At 35.9% G+C, this 15,657-nt stretch overlaps 1 pseudogene; it reads right to left on the reverse strand.

Moving 5' to 3' along the window:
- Positions 1 to 5,586: 5,586 nt before the first annotated feature.
- On the reverse strand, positions 5,587 to 15,178 carry LOC101090937 (annotated as a pseudogene).
- Positions 15,179 to 15,657: the final 479 nt, after the last annotated feature.

Genomic DNA, 15,657 nt, shown 5'->3' on the forward strand with positions numbered 1-15,657 from the left:
TTTTGTTTATTTTTTCAAAAAACCAACTCTTGGTTTCGTTGATCTGCTCTACAGTTTTTTTAGATTCTATATTGTTTATTTCTGCTCTGATCTTTATTATTTCTCTTCTTCTGCTGGGTTTAGGCTGCCTTTGCTGTTCTGCTTCTAGTTCCTTTAGGTGTGCTGTTAGATTTTGTATTTGGGATTTTTCTTGTTTCTTGAGATAGGCCTGGATTGCAATGTATTTTCCTCTCAGGACTGCCTTCGCTGCGTCCCAAAGCGTTTGGATTGTTGTATTTTCATTTTCGTTTGTTTCCATATATTTTGTAATTTCTTCTCTAACTACCTGGTTGACCCACTCATTCGTTAGTAGGGTGTTCTTTAACCTCCATGCCTTTGGAGGTTTTCCAGACTTTTTCCTGTGGTTGATTTCAAGCTTCATAGCATTGTGGTCTGAAAGTATGCATGGTATAATTTCAATTCTTGTAAACTTATGAAGGGCTGTTTTGTGACCCAGTATATGATCTATCTTGGAGAATGTTCCATGTGCACTCGAGAAGAAAGTATATTCTGTTGCTTTGGGATGCAGAGTTCTAAATATATCTGTCAAGTCCATCTGATCCAATGTCTCATTCAGGGCCCTTGTTTCTTTATTGACCATGTGTCTAGATGATCTGTCCATTTCTGTAAGTGGGGTGTTAAAGTCCCCTGCAATTACCACATTCTTATCAATAAGGTTGCTTATGTTTATGAGTAATTGTTTTATATATTTGGGGGCTCCGGTATTCGGCGCATAGACATTTATAATTGTTAGCTCTTCCTGATGGATAGACCCTGTAACTATTATATAATGTCCTTCTTCATCTCTTGTTACAGCCTTTAATTTAAAGTCTAGTTTGTCTGATATAAGTATGGCTACTCCAGCTTTCTTTTGGCTTCCAGTCGCATGATAAATAGTTCTCCATCCCCTCACTCTCAATCTAAAGGTGTCCTCAGGTCTAAAATGAGTCTCTTGTAGACAGCAAATAGATGGGTCTTGTTTTTTTATCCATTCTGATACCCTATGTCTTTTGGTTGGCACATTTATTCCATTTACATTCAGTGTTATTATAGAAATATACGGGTTTAGAGTCATTATGATGTCTGTATGTCTTATATTGTAGTGATGCCTCTGTACTTTGTCTCACAGGGTCCCCCTTAGGATCTCTTGTAGGGCTGGTTTAGTGGTGACAAATTCCTTCAGTTTTTGTTTGTTTGGGAAGACCTTTATCTCTCCTTCTATTCTAAATGACAGACTTGCTGGATAAAGGATTCTCGGCTGCATATTTTTTCTGTCTAGAACCCTGAAAATCTCGTGCCAATTCTTTCTGGCCTGCCAAATTTCAAAAGAGAGATCAGTCACGAGTCTTATAGGTCTCCCTTTATATGTGAGGGCACGTTTACCCCTTGCTGCTTTCAGAATTTTCTCTTTATCCTTGTATTTTGCCAGTTTCACTATGATATGTTGTGCAGAAGATCGATTCAAGTTACGTCTGAAGGGAGTTCTCTGTGCCTCTTGGATTTCAATGCCTTTTTCCTTCCCCAGTTCAGGGAAGTTCTCAGCTATTATTTCTTCAAGTACCCCTTCAGCACCTTTCCCTCTCTCTTCCTCCTCTGGGATACCAATTATGCGTATATTATTTCTTTTTAGTGTATCACTTAGTTCTCTAATTTTCCCCTCATACTCCTGGATTTTTTTATCTCTCTTTTTCTCAGCTTCCTCTTTTTCCATAACTTTATCTTCTAGTTCACCTATTCTCTCCTCTGCCTCTTCAAGCCGAGCTGTGGTGGTTTCCATTTTGTTATGCATTTCGTTTAAAGCGTTTTTCAGCTCCTCGTGACTGTTCCTTAGTCCCTTGATCTCTGTAGCAAGAGATTCTCTGCTGTCCTGTATACTGTTTTCAAGCCCAGCGATTAATTTTATGACTATTATTCTAAATTCACTTTCTGTTATATTATTTAAATCCTTTTTGATCAGCTCATTAGCTGTTGTTATTTCCTGGAGATTCTTCTGAGGGGAATTCTTCCGCTTGGTCATTTTGGATAGTCCCTGGCATGGTGAGGACCTGCAGGGCACTTCCCCTGCGTTTTGGTGTATAACTGGAGTTGGTGGGCGGGGCCGCAGTCAGACCTGATGTCTGCCCCCAGCCCACCGCTGGGGCCACAGTCAGACTGGTGTGTGCCTTCTCTTCCCCTCTCCTAGGGGCGGGATTCACTGTGGGGTGGTGTGGCCCATCTGGGCTACTTGCACACTGCCAGGCTTGTGATGCTGGGGATCTGGCGTATTAGCTGGGGTGGGTAGTCAAGGTGCACAGGGGCAGGAGGGGCAGGCTTAGATCGCTTCTCCTTAGGTGATCCTCTTCAGGAGGGGCCCTGTGGCAGCGGGAGGGAGTCAGATCCGCTGCCGGAGGTTTGGCTCCGCAGAAGCACAGAGTTGGGTGTTTGCGCGGAGCGAGCAAGTTCCCTGGCAGGAACTGGATCTCTTTGGGATTTTGGCTGGGGGATGGGCGGGGGAGATGGCGCTGGCGAGCGCCTTTGTTCCCCACCAAACTGAGCTCTGTCGTCAGGGGGCTCAGCAGCTCTCCCTCCCTTTGTCCTCCAGCCTTCCCGCTTTCCGAGCAGAGCTGTTAACTTATGACCTCCCAGACGCTAAGTCGCGCTTGTTGTGGGAACACAGTCCGTCAGGCCCCTCCGCTTTTGCCAGCCAGACTCGGGGGCTCTGCTTGGCCGGTGAGCCGCCCCTCCGCCCCGGCTCCCTCCCGCCAGTCCGTGGAGCGCGCACCGCCTCGCAGCCCTTCCTACCCTCTTCCGTGGGCCTCTCGTCTGCGTTTGGCTCCGGCGACTCCGTTCTGCTAATCCTCTGGCGGTTTTCTGGGTTATTTAGGCAGGTGTAGGTGGAATCTAAGTGATCAGCAGGACGCGCGGTGAGCCCAGCGTCCTCCTAAGCCGCCATCTTGCCGCTTCTCTCCTTCTTAGAATTTTTATAAGATTTATTGTAACTATCCAAAATATCACAATATTCATTAATTTCCTTTGCAATGAATTTAATGAAAATGTTCTCTATACTGTCAAATTAGAGAATAGTTATCACTTAGGATATTTCAGTCTATACATCTTCAATAATTATGTTAGGGTGTGTTATTCAAGCATAAAAGTAAGCAAGAATCCACTATGAGTGGTACTATAAAACATTAGGATTAAACTTTAATGAAAATTTAAAATGGAAAACTTTTATTTTTAAAGTTTGTACATTTGATTTATGTCACTCCTGGCTTCTACCTTATCTCTAAGCTCAGATAAAGTATATAGAATGGTACTTATAAAATCAGTTTTCATCAGATTTTTATTTTAAAAATTCTATTATAAAATGGAATTTCATATGAAAACTCCCTGCAGTGTTTTGCATATATTTAATTTTTCTTAAGTAAATCTGTTTCAGAGCCATGTACATCAGTCAGCACTGTTTATTATGTATTAACTCAATTCTACCATTATTTCCGTGCCCTCAAACTCTGAAAAAAGTTCAAATTAAGTATAATGAAAATAATTTTACTTTGAGAAAAATCACCTATTTCATTCACAAGAAGGTTAATCTATTTCCTATCTTTTAATTGTGTTTCTCAAAGTTCCCTTATCCTTATTTTCTCAAATTCAAGTCTCTTTAATATGGAGAGAATTAAAGAAATAACAGCTCAAAAACTTAGTGAAATACATATCACCTTTTTAATCATGATTATATATTTCTGTGTCTATAAGGTGCCATTTGAGCTTTATATCCCATTGAATTAGTGTTGTTTAAAAGGGTTAGATTCATTAAATCAAATAATTAATTTGGTACATCTCATAATTAACATATGAATTATTATTTCCTGTTTTTGTACTGTCTCTGTAGCCAAAGTAAGATTTTAGGATAAATTGAGAAGTGCCTACCTACAAGGCATAATTTGAGGGATGTTTTATAACCTAAAAATATTTTGACTCCTTCCACAGCCTCTATACCAACCCCTCTTTCTGAAAGAGTTTCAATTTGGGAGATACAAAATGTCATTAATTCATCCGTTCATCTATTCATCTATATTCATTCTTTTAATAAATTTTTATTCAGCATTGGTATAGATTATGGAGGCTAAAATGGTGAATAAGAAGTATTTATTGCATTTCTATTCCATTTTGAAGATAGAGAAAATGATGACAATAACATGTAATGTGTGCTCACTTGACAGATGAAAATAGTAATATGGGATCATGAATATTGTCTTAAAATATTAGGAGATGCTTCCTAAGATGTGAAATTTAAGGAGGATCCTTAAGAACAATGTAAGTTAGATAAGCAAGGTGAGAAGCAATTATATTTATTTCTGTGAACTTTCCTGGGGAAGAACAGGACAAATTCTATGTGTAGAAGGTGGGAGAGGTTAAGAAAATTATGATACCTCTAAGGAACAGCAAGATTGGTGCCTTTGGAAATATACAAAACCTTGTAGTCCATATGGCTAGGAGTGTAGAGTATAAAGCTGGATTTGAAGTTAGGATGTTGAGGTTGGAAATATAAGCTTATCCATACTTTAAAGGACTTTGCTCTGTTGAGAAGTTCAGAGTGCAGATGTTACCAATATAATTTAACAATGTATCTTGATATTTTGCCTCATTAGATTCTGTGTGTCTGTGCATGTGAGTATACATATGGTTTTATTGTAACAAAGAAACTTGTACACTTTTAACATTTAAAACTGAGCACCCTTTTTCCTCTCCAGTGAAAACAAAAAGAAAATTTAAAAATAAACAGGATACTTATTTACTTAAAAATAAATACAAATAAACATTGTCTATTACAATAGACAGTGTCAACTCCAAATAAGATCCTACAGGTTCTGCCGATTCTCCCATCGAGTGACAGGGCTCAAGTCATTAGGAGAGAATTTTATTTTAAAAAGTTACTTTCAACTGCAAGGATGTCTGTGAAACATCACAACCAAGCATGCCAAAGGAGAAGCCATGTTGTCAAAATGCCCACTTAACCCACCCAAACATCTCAAATCCTGAACTTCTAAAACCCCATTTTTAAAAGGTTTTTTTTTTTCTTTAAACAAGAGAAAGTAGACAGATACATGTTGGTAAATGCTAACTGTCCATACTCACATAGAGACACAGTGTAATCTCTGAGCCCAATATACAAAGAAGGGAGGGGAAAAGCTAGAACTCTGTGCCCTACTACACAGGGGACCAGCACCCTCCAGCTTCCAACAGAGCTAGGGGAGCAGAAGGTTTTTCTTTTTTCCCACAGAGCACGATGGTGTTGATTCCATCAAGTTTTTGTGGAGACAGAAAGGGATATAAACAAATTTGGATCAGAAAGGGGTAGAGATTCTTTTCCCACTGTATTCTGCTCAAGGTATCTCCCTCCCCAACCCCCCAAAATAAATTGAGAAACATGGTATAAAGGGAGAGAAAAAAGTCTTCAAAAAATAGGGCAAATGAGCACAAGAGGAGGAAAAAAAAAAAGACTGCAACTGCCTCCCAGGGACTGGAGAAAATTAATAAAGAAGGATGGAATCCATCAGTGTTTCGTTAGTCATCTTCTCCTTCATCCTCCTCTCCTTCCTCCCCCTCATCATCTTCATCTTCTTCAGCTTCATCCTCATCCCCTTCTTCATCGATATCTTCCAATCCTTCTTCATCATCATCATCTTCTTCTTCTCCTTCCCCTTCATCATCCATATTGGGAACCAGGTAGTACTGTAATGGATTTGGCCAAATATCACCTTTGATGACCTCTCCTAACTCATCTGCACCCATATCAGAATGGTCGGTAAACCAGGTGAAGAAGCTCTCTGGTTCCTCACGCTGTCTCTTCCTGCTGGCCTTATTCTATGTCTGACTTGAACGTTTGTCAAATCCTTTCCAGATTTCCATTTGATTTCAGTGGACTTTAAAGATAGATCATCACTCTCATTCCTACGATATTCTTTGGAGAAAACTTTATTTTCGAAGTGAGGGTTTTCATCAAAATAAAAATCTATTCTGTAACCTGATGTAACATCTTCAAATTCTGTCACTTCAACTCTTGTCAAATAATGCAGCGCCTCTTCATCCTCCTCCCAAGCAGTAAAAGCACTTGTGAATGGTTGACAAATGTTGTTACCCCAAATTTGGGATTTGGGTGATCAATTCCAACCAATCTCTTCTGAAAAAAAAAAGTTTGGTGGAATTTGTTATATTTCTGTTCTACTTCAAAAATCTCCCCACAGGCTTTTTCATTTAGTCTGTCTATTTCATTTTGTACTTCATCAATATGCTTAGTTGTTTCTTGCTGTCCTTTTTCTTTGGCAAGTGCTGAGAGGACAACGTCTCTTCTGGCTTGGGGACATGAGGCACTAGCGGTTTCTCGGTTTGAGGAGGGAGTGAAGACGTGTTTGGGGCCCATGCTGCGAGGAAAATCCACAAAACAAAGGCAGGCACATGTCTTGGAGAAACTCAGATTATTTGCCTAATTAGATTCTTATCACAGTGTTAAAAGTTATCAAAATGAATTTCTCATGATGTAGAAAACCTTTGGAAGTTATGATAAGTATATCCCTAAGCTGGAAGATTATTTTAATGCTTTCTTGAAATGCTTGTTTATATGTGTATTAACTAACTTATGTATTATTTCATATGTACCAATATTATCAGAGTATCTTGTATTGGAATAACTATTCCAAGATAGCAATGATAAAATTGGGACAATATGTTTAAAATATACATTTCAAGGTACTTGTGGATGAATAAACAAACCTGAAGGTGAGCCAGATTTTAGAAGAGGATATTTGATCCAAGTGAGATTTACATTTATGTGGCATTTTGCCTGAGGGACTCATTAGTACTCAGGGCTCAGGATAGGTGGAACTTAAGGAAAAACCCAGGGGGTTATTGATTTGGGGAGTCAATGGATGGAGACTAGGATTGTTTAGGTAGCTGAAACATGAGGTTGAATATGCCACAAAAGTACAGAGCTACAGAAAAGGTGACCTCAAATATCTGGGTTTCAGTTAATTTGGCTTATTTATAAATGAGGTATTCTATATAAAGTTTCTCACCTGAGGCCTGATGTTAACATTAGCTGAATAGCTGAAAAAATTCAGTGGAGGTTTCAACTGTTGCCCACTGCATGGAAAGACAGTTTAGAAAATAAGCCCAGTGAAGTTAACTGACTCTTTCAACATAAAGCAGTACTTTCCAGAGCAGGATAACACAATCCACTGTCTCTGCAATATCTCCCACAATGTTCAATAAACAATAAAAAAGATATTAGTTATCCAAAGAAACCACAAAGTGGGACCCATAGCAGAGAGAATATGCTGCTAATAGAAATAGGTCTTCATATTTGTTGATTATTAAGGACACAGGAACTTTAAATTGGATTAGGAGGCATGAATGTTAATTCAGCTAATATAAATATGTTCAAGGACATAGATAACCTTATCTAATGTGTTGCCAAATATTATTTATATGTCTGCATAAACCAAATAGTGTTGCTTTGTACAAATGCATTTTTAGTTATGTAAATGGAATCGCTTATGTATTTTGTTGCTTTTTGCTTTTTTCATTGAACAAGATGTTTTTCAAGATCTATAGATGCACCATATATACATCATATTTCTCTAACCCCCATATTTTACCTCACCTTTGTCCCAGGAATGGTCACATTGATTGACCGCATTTCAACCATAATGATAAAATGAGCATTCTCGTAAGTTGCTTTTATGGCCCTGTGTGACAATTTCTTGGAGTATATATCCATGAATAGAATTTTTGTGTAATAAGGTAGGTGAATACTTAGTGTGGGTAAAGTTCTATAGCTAACCCAAATGATTATACCAATCCACATTCCTGGTAGCAGCACATAAGACTTCTTATATTCTCTTATCTTCAAAAAGGTTTGGATTAGCCAGCTCCCTAATTTGCATAAAGTAAAATCTCCTTATAGATATAGTTTGCCAATGAATGTGACCATCTCTTCAATATGCATATTAGCCTTCAGAATTTTCTGTTCCGTAAATTACCTGTTCATGATCTTTGCCAATTATTTTTTCTGACAGAGTTGTGTTTTTCTAGTTGTTTTGGAGAAGCAACACGTACATTGTACATATTAATCAACTTTTACTTTTGGATATTGCAAATTCCATTCCCTAGTTTGCCTAATAAATTTGTCCTTGGTTAACTGTGTTGAACATAAAACCATAATTTTGATGTCATACAATTTGTTCCTGACTTTAATTTTTGCAGTTCTTCTCCACTCCAGTTCACAAAGCTATTTTCCTAAATTTTCTTCTATTTGCTTTGTAGTTTTTCCTTTCAAAATTATGTCTCTAATCCATTAGAAGTCCACTTTTGTGCCTGTTTCTTAATCAAAACTGAGGAACACTGAAGACAACCTATTCTTTCTTAAGTTTAATTAATATATAGTGCTAGTCATAGGGGTACACACTGTCCCTCAAGAACATGTGTCAGCTGTTCTTCCTTTTAGAGCTTCTAGAATGACTTCCTGATAAATTAACAATTGTCTACAACCTTGCCTTCTGTTGGGTAACTGAAATCTACAATAAGGCAATCCAATGTAGAGAGAATATCGTGTTTTAAGTTTGCTTTCAGATTGATTTTAAGCAAGTTTTCTAATGGCGAGCACTTCATGATAAGGCAGAGCCATGCTAAAACAAGCAAACACAAATGCAACCCCCCAAAACCAAAAGCTTTCTTCTAAGGATCATGAAACATGATCTATCTCACTTTATGTTTTCCTTGCTGTCTCCAACTTTTCTCCCATGCAAACATAATGTATCATATGTGTGCTTCCCAACAAAGGAACAACTTTTACAAAACAAAAACAAACAAAACAACTTTTAGGGGTTGCCAATTCGTTAAGTTTCAACCAGAGCCTGAATTTTATGATTTCTATACCGATTTTCTATTATGTTCAAATTCTATATATCTTGTCGTAGTCACATTTTGAAAACTTATCTTTAGTCTGTCATATTTTGTTCCATCATGAAATACCAAAAATGCTTTAATTTTTTAAAGTATAGTTAGATATACTATGACAAATATTACACTTAGAATTTTTCCGTAGATGAAGATTGAATAAGTAAATGGAACAGTTTAAAACACAGAAAATATTTTGTGTTGAAAAAGACAATGCTTTTCTCACTTAGTCTTCTGTAAGCTTTTCCTTAAGGATTTGTAGAAACAGAAGAATCATAAACAGTTTCATATGTACATTATCTGCACTAGCAATTTCATTTTAATATTAATGCCATCTTCATTTTTCTATCAATGTAACTTTGCCTGAAAAGCTTTTGATTAAGTATTATATCTTTTTCTGTTTTGTTTCTCTTGATACTCACCCTCTTCTCTCACTTTCTCTGAGTTTAAAGTAAATATTTAATAGGGGCACCTGGGTGGCGCATTCGGTTAAGCGTCCGACTTCAGCCAGGTCACGATCTCGCGGTCCGTGAGTTAGAGCCCCGCGACAGGCTCTGGGCTGATGGCTCAGAGCCTGGAGCCTGTTTCCGATTCTGTGTCTCCCTCTCTCTCTGCCCCTCCCCCGTTCATGCTCTGTCTCTCTCTGTCCCAAAAATAAATAAACGTTGAAAAAAAATTTTTTTTTAAAGTAAATATTTAATAGATAATATTCAGAGAAGGAAATACGGATGCATTAAAATATTGTTAGGATAGTACTCTGAGCAACCTTGCAGGAAAATATTTTAAAATAAATATTGTAATGCCATTAAAAGTTGGTTTGGTTTGTGTGTTTGTTTGTTTTACTTAGCCTTATAATTCCTGGTTGAGGGCATACAGTGGTAAAATTGTAAATCTATTTATTGAAAATAAATATTGATATTTTGACACTCATGTTATAAGGGTCAATGATAAAAGCCATAATACTAAAGATTCAATTTGTGGTGACAAACAATTTACTAATGACATTAATTTATCAAGTTTTCAAAACCTTATGTAGAAAGAAAAATAGGAGGTCAAAAGGACTTAGGTATTTTGAGAATGTACAGGATTGATCCTCAGATAGTCACCCTTGAAATATGAAATTATTTTCATTGTAAAACACACACACACACACACACACACACACACATACACACACTCACATATGCCATAGATACATCAGAACATTCTCTCTTCAAAACACATTTAAAATACATCAACAGAAATAATAATAGAACTGCATCTATTAATGAAGCTTAAGACATTTTTTCCTGATGCCATTGAATTTCAGGGGTTCTTATTATCTGTGTAAGAAAATATTATAGCTGTTTAAATTATCCCTGTTTAATCTAAAACCTATAATAATCAAAATGACTAAGAATGATTTAGACTCCATGACAGAAGTGGTGGTGATAAAATTGTGGAGTTAATGCATTGTGCAGATCAGAATGTTTTTTGGAGTTAGATGTAGGAAGGCAGATTAATAAGAAATAAGGATAATGCATTTGGGTTTATACTTTCATAAATCTTTTCCCTGAACAGCAGTAGGAATTTACAGAGGATACATCTAAACTATAGACAGTGCTCCAAAGATAATCAGGGCTTAGAAAACTAATCATAGAATGGTATTCAAGTTTTTATGTTGAGTTGGATTTCTGGGATAGGATTTAATACATTCAAATGATTATCATCATGTTAAAAAAACAAAAAAAGAAACAAATAAACAAAAACTTTCTTGTGTACTACTCACAAGGAAGAATGAAATTTTGCATCTCTTAACCATAAAACTGCCCTTCATACACGTAATATCCATAACTCATGTTGACTTTCACTTTCAAATTCTGACTGATCAAGCACAGAAATTGTGTTTTGATCTTTGAGTCAGTAAAATTTATTTTATAAAAATCAGTTTTATATTTTGTTAAAGAGATGGAAAAGAAATGCAAAATTTCTGCTTTTCCTGTATGGAAAATATGATTAACTTGCTCAACATCCTTTCCAATCTCCTTAAAGTTTGGGTTCTGCAACCAGTTCTGACAATTCAAAGCTGAGGTATGTGAAAAGGGAAGTGAAGTGCAGGATACGTATTTTATGCACATTCATGATGGGATGGTTTTGAAACTAGAATATTTTTGATTCCACAGCTTACTACAGAGATGTACCTTTCTGATATCACAGCTCTGATTGCAATAGTGATAGCAGTGGCCTTGTGCATAAAGTGGTAGTTGTAGCTATCCCAAATTTGGCAACGGCAGAGAGCCCTTACCTGGGTTTTGCTTTAGAATTTTATTCCTGAATAATATTCCATTGTGTGTTCATCCTAGAGCTTGCTCCGCTAGCTCCCAACAATGGTTTTCTATGCACCTATCAAACCTTCTGCATAATATAAACCACACAGAGGTATGAGAAGTGTTTGTAGTCACTGAACTTCAAAGAAAGGAAAATCTGTGATTGCCTCTTTGACCTGATCTGATTAGTTTTGACACTAGTGAAAGTCAGCTTACTGTTAGTAAATGCGACACAATTCCCATAAGTGTTAAAGAGCTCAAACAGAAAAAAATATATATTTATGTTTCAATCTTCAGATCACGACAAATTCAGAAAATCAGAGTTTTTATGACTTACCCAAAGATGATTTCTTAAATTTTTTCATCAAAACTTGTTTTAATATTCACAATAACACCAAGGACAGTGTTCCAGTTTTGGCATATCAGGAACAAGGTCATAAAAAGAAAACTTCTAAGTCCTAAATTGTCTCTTTAATATTGATGCTAAGTATCTTATAGGCAAACTCTAATTTGAGATAATAAGATTGGGAAAATATATGATTAACTTCTTAGTGTAATTTTTACCCAAACTACCCTAAATTACTTAATATAAGCATGCTCATGTATCTCAACTACCCTTTGGAAAACAGTGATAGGACAGTTTGGATAAACAAGGCTTCATATTTTTCTTGCTATCAGCAGTTTTCCAAAGTTTAATGAGACTTTCCCAATAAAATATCAGAATTCCATGGCCTTCTCAACAAATTATACCTAGAAGTAGAGCTTAGTATACATTATCTATAGGATGCATACTTTTGGATAAAGTTTTGTTAGGTTATTTCTTTTATTGAGTTATCTTCTATTTAATGTAAAATTTACCATATTTATCAGTTTTATGTGTACAATTGAGTGGCAGTAACTACCTTTATAATGCAACCATCACCACAATTTATTTCCTTTTTTTGAGGGGGGAAGTCCATTTAAACCCAAACTCATGGTTATGTTTCATACAAATAGAATCACACAATAAACGTTTCTTGTGTATCTGGCTTATTTACCTAACAATGTTTTCAAAGTATATCCAGAATTTTATTCCTGAATCATATTCCATTGTGTGTATATGCCAGATTTTCTTTATCCATTCTTCAGCTGATGGACACTTGGGTTTCATCCACTTTTGACTATAAGGGAATGGAATAAGCTTTTATGAATATTCATTTACATATACTTGTCTGAACATTCCTTTCCAATCATTTGGAGATATGTACATAGGAGTGGAATTGGGGGAGGTAATAAATATAGTAATTTTACATTTAAGTTTTTAAAAAGTTATTTATTCAACTTTGAGAGAAAGAGCATGAGTGGCATCCAGGCAGAGAGAGAGAGGGACAGAAGATCCAAAGTGGATTCTGTACTGACAGCAGTGAGACGATGTAGGGTTTGAACTCATGAACTGTGTGATTATGACCTGAGCTGAAGTTGGACACTCAACTGACTGAGCCAACTAGGCACCCCGACATTTAGCTTTTTGAGGAACCGCAAAATTCTTTCCTATGGTGATTAAGCCATTTTATATTCTCACCATCAGTTTATGAGAGTTCCAATTTCTTTCCATATTTACCAATTTATTTTCCTTTTTTTAAAAAAATAGTTATTCTAATAAGTATGATATGATATCTCATTATTGTTTGATATGCATTTCCCTAATGATTAGTAATGTTGAGAATCTTTTTATGTGCTTGATGGCCATTTGTATATATTTTGGGGGGAAACGTCTATAATATTTTAGCTTTTTAAAAAAATTGGGTCATTTGTCTTCTTGTTGGTGAGTTGTTTGTTTTCATATATTTTTCATACTGGACCCTTATTAGATACATAATTGGTAAATATTTTCTCTCATTCTGTAAATTATCTTGTTGCTATATTGATAATATCTTTTGATCCACAAAGGTTTTTAATTTTTATGAAGTCTTATTTATCTATTTTTTTCTTTTTCTGCTTATACATTTGGTGTCACATCAAAGAATTCATTGCCTGATCAGGATCATGAAGGCTTACTCTTGTGTTTTGTTCTTGAGTTTTATGGTTAGAGCTGGTATATTTATGTCATTTATTATGCCATCCATTTTGAGTTAATTTTTATGTATGAGGTGAAGGAGGAATCTAACTTCATTTTTTTTTTGCATATGAACCATACCATTGTCCCAGCAATATTCATTGAATAGATTATTTTTTTCCCTTTGAGTGATGTTGGCATGTTTATCAAAAATAAATTGGTTAAGGATACATGAATGTATTGTTGGACTCTCAGTTCTATTCTATTGGTAGATTTATCCATCCGTATGCCAGAGCAATACTGTTTAGATTACTGTAGTTTTGTAGTAAGATTTGCAATCAGGAAATGTGAGTCTTGTACCTTTGCTTTTATTTTTCAGTATTTTTTTTTGGCCATTTGAGATTCCTTGAAATTCCATATAAATTTGAAGATCAGCTTTTCCATTTTTGAAAAAACACCTTTGGAATTTTGATGGAGATTGTATTGATTCTATAGATTGCTTTGGATAGTCTTGACATCTTAGCAATATTAAGTCTTCCAATCCATGAACAAGGGATTTCTTCCCATTTATTTAGTTCTTTTTAATTTCTTCCAGCACTGTTTTATAGTGTGTAGTGCAGAATTCTTTCATTTCTTGGTTAAATTAATTCCTATTGATTCTATCCTTTTGGACAGTGTTGTGAATGTGATTGTTTTCTTATTTTCCTTTTTGAAATATTCATTCCTAGTATATAGAAACCAATCCTGCAATTTTTCAGATTTCATTTATTAGCTTTACTAGCTTTTTTTTTGGTGGATTCATTGGTATTTTGTATACAGTGGATCAGATCATCTGTGAATAGAAATAGTTTTACTTCTTTCTTTCCAATTAAGATTTTTAAGAAAGTCTTTTCTTTCTTTCTTTTTGCTCTTTTTTATGTAGAAAATCAATTTGTTGTATTATAAGCACTTATACAGTTAGTTATGGGCAATAACAGGCCTGGTGGTGAAACAGATCACCCAAATTAGAGATGGTATCAAACTGGTGGTCAATAACTAACTCCTAAAAATGTAACACTTATTCATGATTAATTTAATTTAAAAAAATGCAAGGTTTATTTTATAGACTTAACTAGACAGACCTCTTAACTAACTAAAGAGGTATAGCTATCAGGTAAAAACATACATCTTTACAACTTGGTTCAGGTTTAAAAAAAAGTCCAGAAGGGAAATAAATACTATGAAAACAGCTTTAAAAATGCACTCCTAAGCGAAAATATATGAAGAAAGAGGAACACATAGTTTTGCCTTAACTGAAGAACAGGAGAGGAGACTGGTCTGCCTAGGAAAATGTGCATCTTGTGAAGTAAGATATGAAGATATTAGACTAGGAATATGTATGTATTGAATCTTTCCCATTTCCTGTGTAAAACTAATAGTCTGCAGTGTTATACATCATACCTCAGACACCTACCTCTCTTGGCTTTATTCTTATTCAAGCGTTTACCTACATGAGACTAAAAACTTAGAGAAATAGCATAAGAAAAATAACTACACACAATATTTCCCTTTATGTGACTACTTTAGATGTGGCTTGATTACTAGGAAATTACTGAAGAAAATTTAAGTATAAATCTGTGGCTTTGCTGAATTAAGCCCCCCCCAATTAATGTCTAGAAAACATTCACTCCTCGGGCCAATACCATTGCTAGTGGTACCTGTTATAGAAGGATATTCAGACAAAACTCTGAGTGTCTCAAAACCATTGTTAAATAAATCTCAGAGTTAAGAGTGGGGGGAAGGAGAGTCTAAAATCACAAGAAATGCAGAAATATCTAAGAACTTGTCTTTCTGGATCCATACTTCCCTTCAGGGTCTTCATCACTGTAAATATTCCCTATCATTTCCACATTTGCATAATGTTGTGGTGTGACACAAAACAAATTACCCAAGCCTCAGGATTCCAGAAGAAATCAGATATTGGTAATGTGATCACTATGAATAAACAATTCTGGTGGCCTATCTTCTCCATTGTCATGGGATCATTCCTCTCAATTTTACTTAAGTCTTACACGTTCAGTCTGTGATCAGTACTATGGGAAGTACTATGGGGAGAGGACCCATTGTCATAGAGAAGAAAAGAGATAAGAACACACAGGGGAATGCACAAGAAGGTTTCCCTGAAGCCACTGGCTTGCTAAACAAGACAGGCTGAATTTCCTGAGTTTTTACAACTAGCGGTCTTAAAGCCTGGTGTTTAAAGGTCAGCAGGCATGACTAGCATAGAACCTGGAGAGTACCGCTTGCCTGCTCCTGGAAAGAAGGCAGGCAAACAGTACAAGGGCAGGTAGCATGGAAACA

The sequence above is a fragment of the Felis catus genome, chromosome B1, assembly GCF_018350175.1.
Source record: "Felis catus isolate Fca126 chromosome B1, F.catus_Fca126_mat1.0, whole genome shotgun sequence".
NCBI lineage: Eukaryota > Metazoa > Chordata > Mammalia > Carnivora > Felidae > Felis > Felis catus.